The sequence below is a fragment of the Ranitomeya imitator genome, chromosome 2 (assembly GCF_032444005.1).
Source record: "Ranitomeya imitator isolate aRanImi1 chromosome 2, aRanImi1.pri, whole genome shotgun sequence".
NCBI lineage: Eukaryota > Metazoa > Chordata > Amphibia > Anura > Dendrobatidae > Ranitomeya > Ranitomeya imitator.
In genome coordinates, this window is record NC_091283.1 from 481773702 (window position 1) to 481786210 (window position 12509).

The 12509-nt window shown below is 46.6% G+C and overlaps 1 long non-coding RNA gene across 1 annotated transcript in view; it reads left to right on the top strand.

Moving 5' to 3' along the window:
- The first annotated feature begins 1666 nt into the window (after positions 1–1666).
- Positions 1667–12509, top strand: part of LOC138664559 (uncharacterized) — a 264837-nt gene continuing 253994 nt past the window's right edge. Inside the window, exon 1 of the long non-coding RNA XR_011318363.1 lies at positions 1667–1909. This is a non-coding gene — a long non-coding RNA (uncharacterized lncRNA). The remainder of the gene's footprint in view (positions 1910–12509) is intronic.

The window sequence follows — 12509 nt, forward strand, 5'->3', positions numbered from 1 at the left end:
GGTAGCACTTCTTTGGCTTCACCTTCAGGTTATGAGCCCGCAGTCTTCCAAGTACCTGTCCAAGCCGGGCAAGGTGTTCTTCGAATGAGGCCAAAAACACAATGATGTCATCCAGATAGATCAGGTTAGCCTCAAAATTTAAGTGTCCCAAACACTTTTCCATCAGCCATTGAAACGTGCCCAGAGCATTGGAGAGCCCGAAGGGCATCCGGTTAAACTTGAACAGCCCCATAGGGAGGATGAAGGCGTTTTTTTCTTTACCTTTCTCTGCCACGGCTACTTGCCAGTATCCGCTTGCTAGGTCCAGGGTGGAGAAGTACTTGGCTTTCCCCAACGCTGTCAAGGATTCCTCGATGCGGGGCAATGGATACGAGTCTCGAACAGTGCAGGCATTGAGTTTCCTGTAATCTACACAGAACTGGATGGTCCCATCCTTTTTCTTAAGTAAATAAGGCAGCACACTGCAGCGCTAGAACATACAAACTTGAAAAACGAAATTTGAACTGCATTACTGCACTAGAAATATGAAAAATGAGAGCTTTTAGCGCATAAAAATGGCCAATTTTATGTGTACCTGGTAGCCTCTTTACGGCATCTCTCTTATACCAGGTCCTACGCTTGCCTTACCTCGCTGAGAATAAACGTCTCCATCTGTATGGGTACATGTGAAAACCTCTTACTAGACTAAAATTCTCTCGCTCTGTGGAGGGGTATTGGACCTGCTGTAATTAAAACACCTGTAGGCTAGGAGGCGGAGTGCACGATCAGAAGGCTAGAGAATACATTTCAAAAACCTGACCTGCACATCCAAACATAGACTCAGTGTGAACAGGTGCTGAACCTAGAGTCGCCAACTCGTATATAGTTAAGTAAATAAGGCAGCACACTGCAGCGCTAGAACATACAAACTTGAAAAACGAAATTTGAACTGCATTACTGCACTAGAAATATGAAAAATGAGAGCTTTTAGCGCATAAAAATGGCCAATTTTATGTGTACCTGGTAGCCTCTTTACGGCATCTCTCTTATACCAGGTCCTACGCTTGCCTTACCTCGCTGAGAATAAACGTCTCCATCTGTATGGGTACATGTGAAACCTCTTACTAGACTAAAATTCTCTCTCTCTGTGGAGGGGTATTGGACCTGCTGTAATTAAAACACCTGAAGCTAGGAGGCGGAGTGCACGATCAGAAGGCTAGAGAATACATTTCAAAAACCTGACCTGCACATCCAAACATAGACTCAGTGTGAACAGGTGCTGAACCTAGAGTCGCCAACTCGTATATAGTTAAGTAAATAAGGCAGCACACTGCAGCGCTAGAACATACAAACTTGAAAAACGAAATTTGAACTGCATTACTGCACTAGAAATATGAAAGATGAGAGCTTTTAGCAGGGTCGGACTGGCCCACCGGAGAACCGGAGGATCCTCCGGTGGGCCTAGGCACTGACCCCTGCTGGCACACAGGGTTGGCAGCTACCTTGGGCTGCCTCCAGGGCCCCAGCGGCACACTAAGCAACCCGTGAGTGAGGGAAGGGGGAGCAGCGGGTCACAGAGGCAGGAGCTGCTGCTGAGGCTAAACATGTGCCCGCTGCTAAAGAGAAATGAATATTCACTGCTTTCCACGCCCATTTCTCTTTAGCAGCGGCACACCTGATCAGCCTTGGGAAGCCTGCTAACACTGCCTGCTAAGTGCTACTGAAGAAGAATACTCACTGCCACCCAGGCTGGTCTTAGAGGCAGTTTTGGGCTGCCTCATGCTTTAGACATGCTGCTCCTTTAAATGTAAATGACCGGCTTCAATCCTCTACAGAAGACAGGCCTCTCTCACACTGCCGGCATGAGAGGAGCCTGGGAGCCATCAGCATCACTAACATGCTGGGACTGGGAGCAGCAGACTAAAGAGAGGTGAGAAAACAGTTTGTGTTACTGTATATCCACTGCTTTCTTAGGGTAGTAATGGCCGCACAGGCAGGGAGACTGCTTCTCAGTGGTGACAGGCTGATGTAGTTCATGATGTCTGTTACTGCTGGAGAGGAGACTGGTGCCTGTGCAGCCATTACTAGCCTCACTAGCAGTCGGAAAAGTACAGACCTGCTGTAAGGAAACCTTGTTTGTTTCTGTCCCCTCCTGTGTCTGGCAGCCCCTCACTACACTGCAGTGCCCTGAGGAGGAGAGCAGCCATGTTCAGACAGTGAGGGAGCCATAAATCCTTCACCCGTCTCTCAGATAAGCAGAACATGTGGCCAGGAAGCCTTGTCCAGTCGCTTCCAGAACAGCAAAATTGCCATAGATTCAATGGAAAGTTATATAAAGGGTGATTGTGTTCAGTATCTAACTTCTATGTGAGAAATTGTATAATTTATTGGTGTTGGACAGTCAAAACTTGATTGATAACCTATCCAGGGGTCCAGTTATAATAATGTGATTATTGGCGTCCAACATCCAGCCCCCACACCACTGATCTGCTGTTATTTGGGTCAGCTATAGTGGTGAATGTAGCTGCAATAGTCGTTCCATTGAATGTGTAGCAGCCACTGCTGGGTACATCAGACCGGCTCTTAGGGTATGTGCACACATTGCGGATTTTGCTGCGGATCCGCAGCGGTTTCCCATGAGTTTACAGTACCATGTTAACCTATGGGAAACGAAATCCGCAGTGCACATGCTGTGGAAAAAAACGCACGGAAACGCAGCGTTTTTTTTTTTCCGCAGCATGTCAATTCTTTGTGCGGAATCCGTAGCAGTTTTTCACCTGCTCCAATAGGAAACTGCAGGTGAAAAACCGCAGCGGAAACCAAAATAAAAACCGCAATAAGTCCGCAATAAAAACCGCAGCGGTTTTGCACTGTGGATTTATCAAAAATGCTGCAGAAAATTCCGCAATGGAATCTGCAGCATGTGCACATGGCCTCATAGCTGCAGCCGTTTTGCAGTACCCGGCAGCGCCTGCTACACAGCATCTCCCGCACTTTGCAGCTCTATGGAAAGTGTTTGCATATTGCCGCCAACTGTTGGATGGAGAAAGAAAATCCTCATCGTCGCGTCGTCCGTCCTGGTCGGCCGCATTCTGGCGGCCGACAGTTGGTCAGCGTGGGAATCTGACCACAAACAACGTAATATTGATGAATAGCTCATCACTGTGTTTTGAGCAGACAGCTCCTTTAGTTGTATCGGCATCAGTTGCAGGGGGGCACGTGATGAACTGCAACATCAGTGATTAGACCTCATTCAGACATCCATGTTGCACGTACATGTTCTGTCTGTGGTTTTCTCACATAGAACAGGTCCCTATTTTTTTTTTCTACATCCATTATAGCCTATGGGGCTGTTCACTTGCCTCTGATTTTCACAAACACCATGTGTCTATGCAAAATTCAGACACAAATCTATTTTTCTATTTGAAGATTGAAAAAGGCTTTGGAGGGAAGCATTATTAACAAATTGGGGAGAATTCCCAATAAACGCTCACTATCAAGCCCTAAAATTGTCTTTTATTATATTAATGTTAAAAATTGCTTTAGGGTCTAAAAATTGAGGTCCCTAATCTGCCTAAATTTGTTGTCAGTAAAGTGCTCGATGCTGGATTTCTTATACTTAATGGGTAACACTGTGGAGTGCTAACACTTACGGTACGTGTCCACCTTCAGGATGGCCGGCGGTTTAGTCGGAGCGGCAAACCCGCTCTGTGCTAAGCTCCGCCCCCTTCTGGAGACGCGATGATGCTGGATGTGTTCATTGCACACATCCGGCATCATCGCACCCCACACATAGAGCCCTGTGTTATACCTTGCAGCGGGGCAGCATCGCCGCAAGATATACGGACATGCTGCGATCTTAAAAGACGCACCGCATGTCCGGAGTCGCAGGGCCGCCGGGTGCGTGTTACCACGCATAGTGGAGACGGGATTTCATTAAATCCCTTCCACTATGCTGTAACATCTGGACGCTGCGTGTTTGACGCTGCGTCTCTATGCAGCATCAAACACGCAGCGTTTCCTGCACGTGGAAACATACCCTAATTTGGCAGAATTTGACATACAAATTTATTGCACTAGTTCCCTCAACATGTTTCACCGCATTTGCGACATCAGGGGACAAGCCACAGTCCCATCCCCAACGTGGTGGCCTTAATTCTGTAAGACTCCATTATATTCTATGATGTGGGCTGTGTTATACTAGATCAGGTAAGCTGTATTATATTCTATGGGGGAGGGTTGTGTTATACTATATGAGGTGGGCTATATTATATTCTATGTGGGGTTGCATTATATTCTATAGGGGGTTACATTATATTCTATGGGGGGGCTGTGTTATAATTTATGAGGGGGCTGCATTATATTCTATGGGGGCTATATTATACCCTATGAGGTGGGCTGCATTATACCCTATGAGGTGGGCTGCATTATACCCTATGAGGGGGCTGCATTACACTATATGAGGGCTGCATTATATTCTATGGGGGGAATTATACTCTATGAGGGGGCTACATTATATTCTAAGAGGTGGGCTGCATTATATTCTATGAGGGGGTTACCCCCAACCCTATGAGGGGGGCTACTAAAACCCCTGCTATATCATTAAAACGTGTACTACCTTATATTATATCCTGATATTAGCGTGTTTTACGGCACAATCAGTGGTCTTGTATTTATTTCTATGTAGCTACATAGTGGGCCCAAAGAATGATTTTCTCTGGTGGGCCCAAGGAGCTCCAGTCCGACGCTGGCTTTTAGCGCATAAAAATGGCCAATTTTATGTGTACCTGGTAGCCTCTTTACGGCATCTCTCTTATACCAGGTCCTACGCTTGCCTTACCTCGCTGAGAATAAACGTCTCCATCTGAATGGGTACATGTGAAAACCTCTTACTAGACTAAAATTCTCTCGCTCTGTGGAGGGGTATTGGACCTGCTGTAATTAAAACACCTGTAGGCTAGGAGGCAGAGTGCACGATCAGAAGGCTAGAGACTACATTTCAAAAACCTGACCTGCACATCCAAACATAGACTCAGTGTGAACAGGTGCTGAACCTAGAGTCGCCAACTCGTATATAGTTAAGTAAATAAGGCAGCACACTGCAGCGCTAAAACATACAAACTTGAAAATCGAAATTTGAACTGCATTACTGCACTAGAAATATGAAAAATGAGAGCTTTTAGCGCATAAAAATGGCCAATTTTATGTGTACCTGGTAGCCTCTTTACGGCATCTCTCTTATACCAGGTCCTACGCTTGCCTTACCTCGCTGAGAATAAACGTCTCCATCTGAATGGGTACATGTGAAAACCTCTTACTAGACTAAAATTCTCTCTCTCTGTGGAGGGGTATTGGACCTGCTGTAATTAAAACACCTAGGCTAGGAGGCCTACAGGTGTCTTAATTACAGCAGGTCCAATACCCCTCCACAGAGAGAGAGAATTTTAGTCTAGTAAGAGGTTTTCACATGTACCCATTCAGATGGAGACGTTTATTCTCAGCGAGGTAAGGCAAGCGTAGGACCTGGTATAAGAGAGATGCCGTAAAGAGGCTACCAGGTACACATAAAATTGGCCATTTTTATGCGCTAAAAGCTCTCATTTTTCATATTTCTAGTGCAGTAATGCAGTTCAAATTTCGTTTTTCAAGTTTGTATGTTCTAGCGCTGCAGTGTGCTGCCTTATTTACTTAACTATATACGAGTTGGCGACTCTAGGTTCAGCACCTGTTCACACTGAGTCTATGTTTGGATGTGCAGGTCAGGTTTTTGAAATGTATTCTCTAGCCTTCTGATCGTGCACTCCGCCTCCTAGCCTACAGGTGTTTTAATTACAGCAGGTCCAATACCCCTCCACAGAGAGAGAGAATTTTAGTCTAGTAAGAGGTTTTCACATGTACCCATTCAGATGGAGACGTTTATTCTCAGCGAGGTAAGGCAAGCGTAGGACCTGGTATAAGAGAGATGCCGTAAAGAGGCTACCAGGTACACATAAAATTGGCCATTTTTATGCGCTAAAAGCTCTCATTTTTCATATTTCTAGTGCAGTAATGCAGTTCAAATTTCGTTTTTCAAGTTTGTATGTTCTAGCGCTGCAGTGTGCTGCCTTATTTACTTAACTATATACGAGTTGGCGACTCTAGGTTCAGCACCTGTTCACACTGAGTCTATGTTTGGATGTGCAGGTCAGGTTTTTGAAATGTATTCTCTAGCCTTCTGATCGTGCACTCCGCCTCCTAGCCTACAGGTGTTTTAATTACAGCAGGTCCAATACCCCTCCACAGAGAGAGAGAATTTTAGTCTAGTAAGAGGTTTTCACATGTACCCATTCAGATGGAGACGTTTATTCTCAGCGAGGTAAGGCAAGCGTAGGACCTGGTATAAGAGAGATGCCGTAAAGAGGCTACCAGGTACACATAAAATTGGCCATTTTTATGCGCTAAAAGCTCTCATTTTTCATATTTCTAGTGCAGTAATGCAGTTCAAATTTCGTTTTTCAAGTTTGTATGTTCAAGCGCTGCAGTGTGCTGCCTTATTTACTTAACTATATACGAGTTGGCGACTCTAGGTTCAGCACCTGTTCACACTGAGTCTATGTTTGGATGTGCAGGTCAGGTTTTTGAAATGTATTCTCTAGCCTTCTGATCGTGCACTCCGCCTCCTAGCCTACAGGTGTTTTAATTACAGCAGGTCCAATACCCCTCCACAGAGAGAGAGAATTTTAGTCTAGTAAGAGGTTTTCACATGTACCCATTCAGATGGAGACGTTTATTCTCAGCGAGGTAAGGCAAGCGTAGGACCTGGTATAAGAGAGATGCCGTAAAGAGGCTACCAGGTACACATAAAATTGGCCATTTTTATGCGCTAAAAGCTCTCATTTTTCATATTTCTAGTGCAGTAATGCAGTTCAAATTTCGTTTTTCAAGTTTGTATGTTCTAGCGCTGCAGTGTGCTGCCTTATTTACTTAACTATATACGAGTTGGCGACTCTAGGTTCAGCACCTGTTCACACTCAGTCTATGTTTGGATGTGCAGGTCAGGTTTTCGAAATGAATCCATCCTTTTTCTTGACACGCACCACCGGGGCTGCCCAAGGGCACTGACTACTCTGCACCACTCCTGAATCCAGCATCTGCCTCAGTAATGTTTTCACCTCTTGATACATCTTGGGCGGGATCTGCCGGTCTCGTTCTCGAATTGGACGAGCTTCTCCGATCGTTATCTCATGCGTGATGGCTTCAGTACAGCCGGAATCCTCGACGTGATGGGTGAATGTGGCCTGATTTTCCCACAGCATAACTTCTATTGCTTGCACACGCTCAGGGCCCAGAGCCTTCACATCCACTTCCATTTCATCAAGGATGACCCATCCACTCCACTCCGAGGATGGCGTCTTTTCGGTCCCCGCAGCAACTGCTAGGGTCCATCCCGCACCTTCTTCCGGCGATAAAGACATTTCCTTCTGACTCACCACTTCACCCTTATGTAGGTACACCAGGGCCAGATCTGTCCCTCATGGCAGGGTGACCTCCCCTGGGCCCACATTCAAAGCTCTTATGGGGACGTGTCCTCGCTGGACCACAGCTATCGTACGAGCTATCATGACTTCTTGGTCCACTCCTTCGCCTACCACAGGCTGAACAATCACTTCCAACCCATCAAGGTTGCGATGCGTCCCCCCTGGAAGGTATACTATAGTTTCTCGCTCAGGAGGTAGGATTACAGGTTCTTTACCAGGAGCCCTGATGACCCCTACCGTCTGATAGGATGGCACACTCTTCTGCGTCCCACAGACGTGGATTAGTCATTGAAGGGCTTCTTGAGTAGGCTTATGTGTAGTAGCTTTCTTCCAATATCCAGGTCCCCGTTTGGTAAACATAATCTGATCGAGTTCACGTAGGATATTCTTTCCCAGTACTACAGGCACATCTTCTTTGATAGGTAAGGGACTAGCAGGATCCCTTTTCTCCCCACTTCTTGCCCACAGATTCGAATATTCATCCACACGACCTCTGTGACCGGGATCGGTTGTTGGTTGGCAGCAAACAACTGGATCAATGGCTCTTTTTCTGGCTTGGCCAGGGCCTGAAAATGCTGCTTGAAATACACTTGTGGCATCGTCGTCACTTGTGACCCGGTATCTATCAGGCAATCCACTAGAACTCCCTCGAATTCAGCACTTAGGATGGGACACCCAGCAATCAAGTGTTCGTTATGATATGGATCGGCCTCTCTCCTCACCTCCCTGCAGAGTGCCGCACTACTGCGGGGGTTGGTAGTTTAACGGTGGCTTCCGCTGGCCTTGAGTATAGTTCCGACAGTCTCTGGCAAGGTTCCCCCGTCCTCCACATTCTCAGCATTGGATGCCTCCTCCTCGCCGGGGGCACCTCAAGCCTGTCCTCTTGCCTCCGAAGCCTGATGGGAGGGGGCTTGCTCCCACTGATCCCTTATCGGTCGGGTCAAAGAAGAGTTGCAAGAGTACGGTGGGTCAGACTGTTGTAGTTCCCCCACTCTTCGCTCCATCTGGGTCAGTTTCTCTTGCACGTTGACAAGGGACCGCTGCAAGTCTTGCACCACCTGGACCAGTACCTCCTGATGGTTTGGGTCCCCTCTGGTATTGGCGCCCAGGATACGCATCACCTCAGATGCGTAGCTCTCCTCTTTACTTGGGGCAACTGTTTCCACCAGGATTTGGATCTGCCCGGACCTGTTCTGACAGTGCTCACCTCAAGGATGTGCCGTGCAGTCCCAGAATGAATTGCTCCCAGAGAATCCGGTCTTTATAGCCCATGTTGCCAAATCCATCCACCTCCTTTCTCTGCACCTCCGCTAACACTTCTTGCAGTGCTGTTGCATACTGAGAAATTCCTCCTTCCCGCTGCAGTCTAGAGAAAAATTTGGCGCAAAAGTGTCCGGCGCTAGCAGTCTCACCGTAGATCTCTTCCAGGAACTTCACTAGATCCTTCAGGGTACTGCGGGTGAGTTCTGGTTGTAGGCAGACGTTTCTACGTGCTTCTCCCTCTAGGGCAGTTAAAGCAATGTCTGCTTCAAGGTCTGGACTGATGTTATAAATCTTCAGGGTGCTTTGCAGCCGGGACACCTAGTCGGACAGTGGCATATTATTGCCGTCAAACTTTAGTAGCACACTAAATATGGTGCCTATAGGGAGTGTTCTTGCAGGGGTTCCACCAATGCCCACAGCATCTCCGTTAACATTCCCGCCGTTGCTGTCTGCTGCCTCCATCTTGGTGACAGTACCCTGCTCGCAGCGCCACTTGAAGCGATGGCCAGGGGACCACCATGGTGCAGGAAGACTACCGTACACAAGATGAGGTGCAAACAACAAAGGGTAGATTTATTGGAAGGCAAGGAATGAAGTGGATGAGGAAGATGCAAACATGGGTATGCAATGGCAAAAGATAATTAGCATGAGTTATATTCTTTAGCTTGTCCATAAAATAGCACGGTACTCCAACTGTTACAGACTCAATATATGTCACACAAGAAAATGCAAACAATAAACAAAGAATAATGCTACTCTACATATAACCTCCCTGGCCTTTAATAAGCAGGCCTCACGGCTCCCGTGTTCTGACTATTGAAGCCTACACTAGGCCCTGACATGTGCACAAAACAGGAACAAACTCACGGTGATGTTGGGAACGCAGATCCAGTCCCGGGGGCCCCCCAGCAGTCTAGTACGGTGGTGCGCATGGCCAGGTCCGTGAAACATGGTCTTCTCCTTGCTTCGGGGTCGTAGAGGTGCTCCTGGAAACTGTAAATCCCTTTCTCGGTATCTTCGTGGCTTCTCAAACTCACATAGGACAGCCACTCTTGCTGCACCCGGAAAAGTCTGTCAAATTTCACAAGTCTACTCCGTTACAGGCTGTGGGTCCTCTCTTGCAGCAAACAGCACAAAGTTCTCTCTACAGCAGCATCAGTTCTCACATGCTGTCCAGGCTCCACCCCCACCCTCTGTTCAATCCAGTTCATTCACACAGTCTATTGCAGGGGAGAAGCAGAACATTCCATCACACCAGACAAGAGGGTGCAGTCTCTTAAAGTGACAGCGTGTTCCTTACTGTCCATAACAGCACCACCTTCTTACACAGGGACCTGTCTTAGGACAGGGGGAATAGAGGACTCTGCAGGAAGCTTCAGGCAGCAGGGACTTCATATACAGCAGTCCCTAGTTGGAAAGCCTCATGGACCTCTACTGGAAAAGGGAATCCTCCATTGCCTCTGGGCCGGCTGTACCACCATCATCCGTGCCTGGTACCCTGGACTGTGGCCTGCCAACTACAGTAAACCAGGTAAAGACTTACAACTTGTGTCCTCCACTTATTCGTCGGCATTCACCACCTTGTCACACATGTTAGGACCCCGCTTCATCTGTGGGAAGTGTAGCATCAGAGCTGCAATAACATCCCCCAGAGGACCCCTTTAACGCAGCGTCGGTCCCACTATTGACCGAGTACCAAGTACCCCACTGCCCTGGTTGGGCGACTCACATAGATAAGATGAAAAGACCTGCAAGGATTTCCTCATTTAAGGACTCATGTCTTGCCAACCCAACTGAAAAGGTTTGGGATGAGTTTTATGCAGAGTGAAGGCAAAGCAGCCAACAAGTTCTCAGCCCGTCTCAGAACTCCATCAAGACTGTTGAAAAACTGACTATCTGATTAAGCTGCTGGACAGAATACCAAGGGGGAATAAAGATGTCATCAGTGTAAAACGTGGGTACTTTGGGGAATCTAAGATTTAACACATATTTTAGATTGTTTCACATGTGTAGCTTTAGACCTTGTTTCCATTTGCTTTTCTTTGTAGTTTTGCAGCCTTCAATCTGAATTTACAAAATGAGCATATAACCTGCAATAAATGTAATAAAAGTAATGGCAATAGTATATGAAAATAACATAGGGTACTTAGTTAACATAATTTTGATGAAAAAGAGTAAAAAGCCACCCCTTGGGTCAAGGTGACCCTATTCGGGATGGTCCTAACCTCTAAATTAGTAACATAGTAACATAGTTATTAAGGTTGAAGGAAGACTTTAAGTCCATCTAATTCAACCTATAGCTTAACCTAACAAGCCCTAACATGTTGTTGATTCAGAGGAAGGCAAAAAAAAACCATGTGGCAGAGTAAGCTCTACATTGGGGAAAAAAATTCCTTCGCGACTCCACATGCGGTAATCAGACTAGTTTCCTGGATCAACGCCCTATCAAGGAAATTAAAACCTTACCATATGTGAAATGTCATAAATGTGAATAAAGGCGGAGCAGGACCGAGACCCGACTAATGGACACCCAGCTGTGGGAAGGTATATCAACATAATGGCCAGCTCAAAGAAATAGGAGGCAATGCCCTTACTAGCACAAGTACAAAAAAAACCCTGAAAAAACCATAAAGAGATGAACTGGAATATAAATTGGTATGCATGCAACGTGAAGGCGTATGCTTACACACTGGCCACTAAACAGACAAAACCTAAGATAAAAACAAAGTGAGCAAAAACCCTTTAATATATTAATAGCAATAGTGTATGAAAATAACATAGGGTACTTATTCACATTTATGTCATTTGACATATGGTAAGGTTTTAACCCCTCTGTGACCTTAGAAGTACTATCCCGTCGAGGTGCCCTGGGCTTATCTGACCCTGGACGGGATAGTACGTCATAGCCGATCGGCCGCGCTCACGGGCTTATCGCAGCTGACATCCGGCACTATGTGCCAGGAGCGGTCACGGACCGCCCCCGGCACATTAACCCCTGGCACACCGCGATCAAAGATGATCGCGATGTGCCGGCGGTGCAGGGAAGCACCGCGCAGGGAGGGGGCTCCCTGCGGGCTTCCCTGAGCCCCCCGCAGCAACGCGATGTGATCGCGTTGCTGCGAGGGTCTCCTCACCTCCCTCCCTGCTCGAGCCCCGGATCCAAGATGGCCGCGGATCCGGGTCCTGCAGGGAGGGAGGTGGCTTCACAGAGCCTGCTTAGAGCAGGCACTGTGAAGGCTGCAGCGCTGCATGTCAGATCAGTGATCTGACAGAGTGCTGTGCAAACTGTCAGATCACTGATCTGTGATGTCCCCCCCTGGGACAAAGTAAAAAAGTAAAAAAAAAATTTTCCAAATGTGTAAAAAAAATAAAAAAAAATATTCCAAAATAATGAAAAAAAAAAAAAATATTATTCCCATAAATACATTTCTTCATCTAAATAAAAAAAAAAAACCAATAAAAGTACACATATTTAGTATCGCCGCGTCCGTAACGGCCCGACCTATAAAACTGGCCCACTAGTTAACCCCTTCAGTAAACACCGTAAGAAAAAAAAAAAAAAAACGAGGCAAAAAACAACGCTTTATTATCATACCGCCGAACAAAAAGTGGAATAACACGCGATCAAAAGGACAGATATAAATAACCATGGTACCGCTGAAAGCGTCATATTGTCCCGCAAAAAAAGAGCCGCCATACAGCATCATCAGCAAAAAAATAAAAAAGTTATAGTCCTGAGAATAAAGCGAT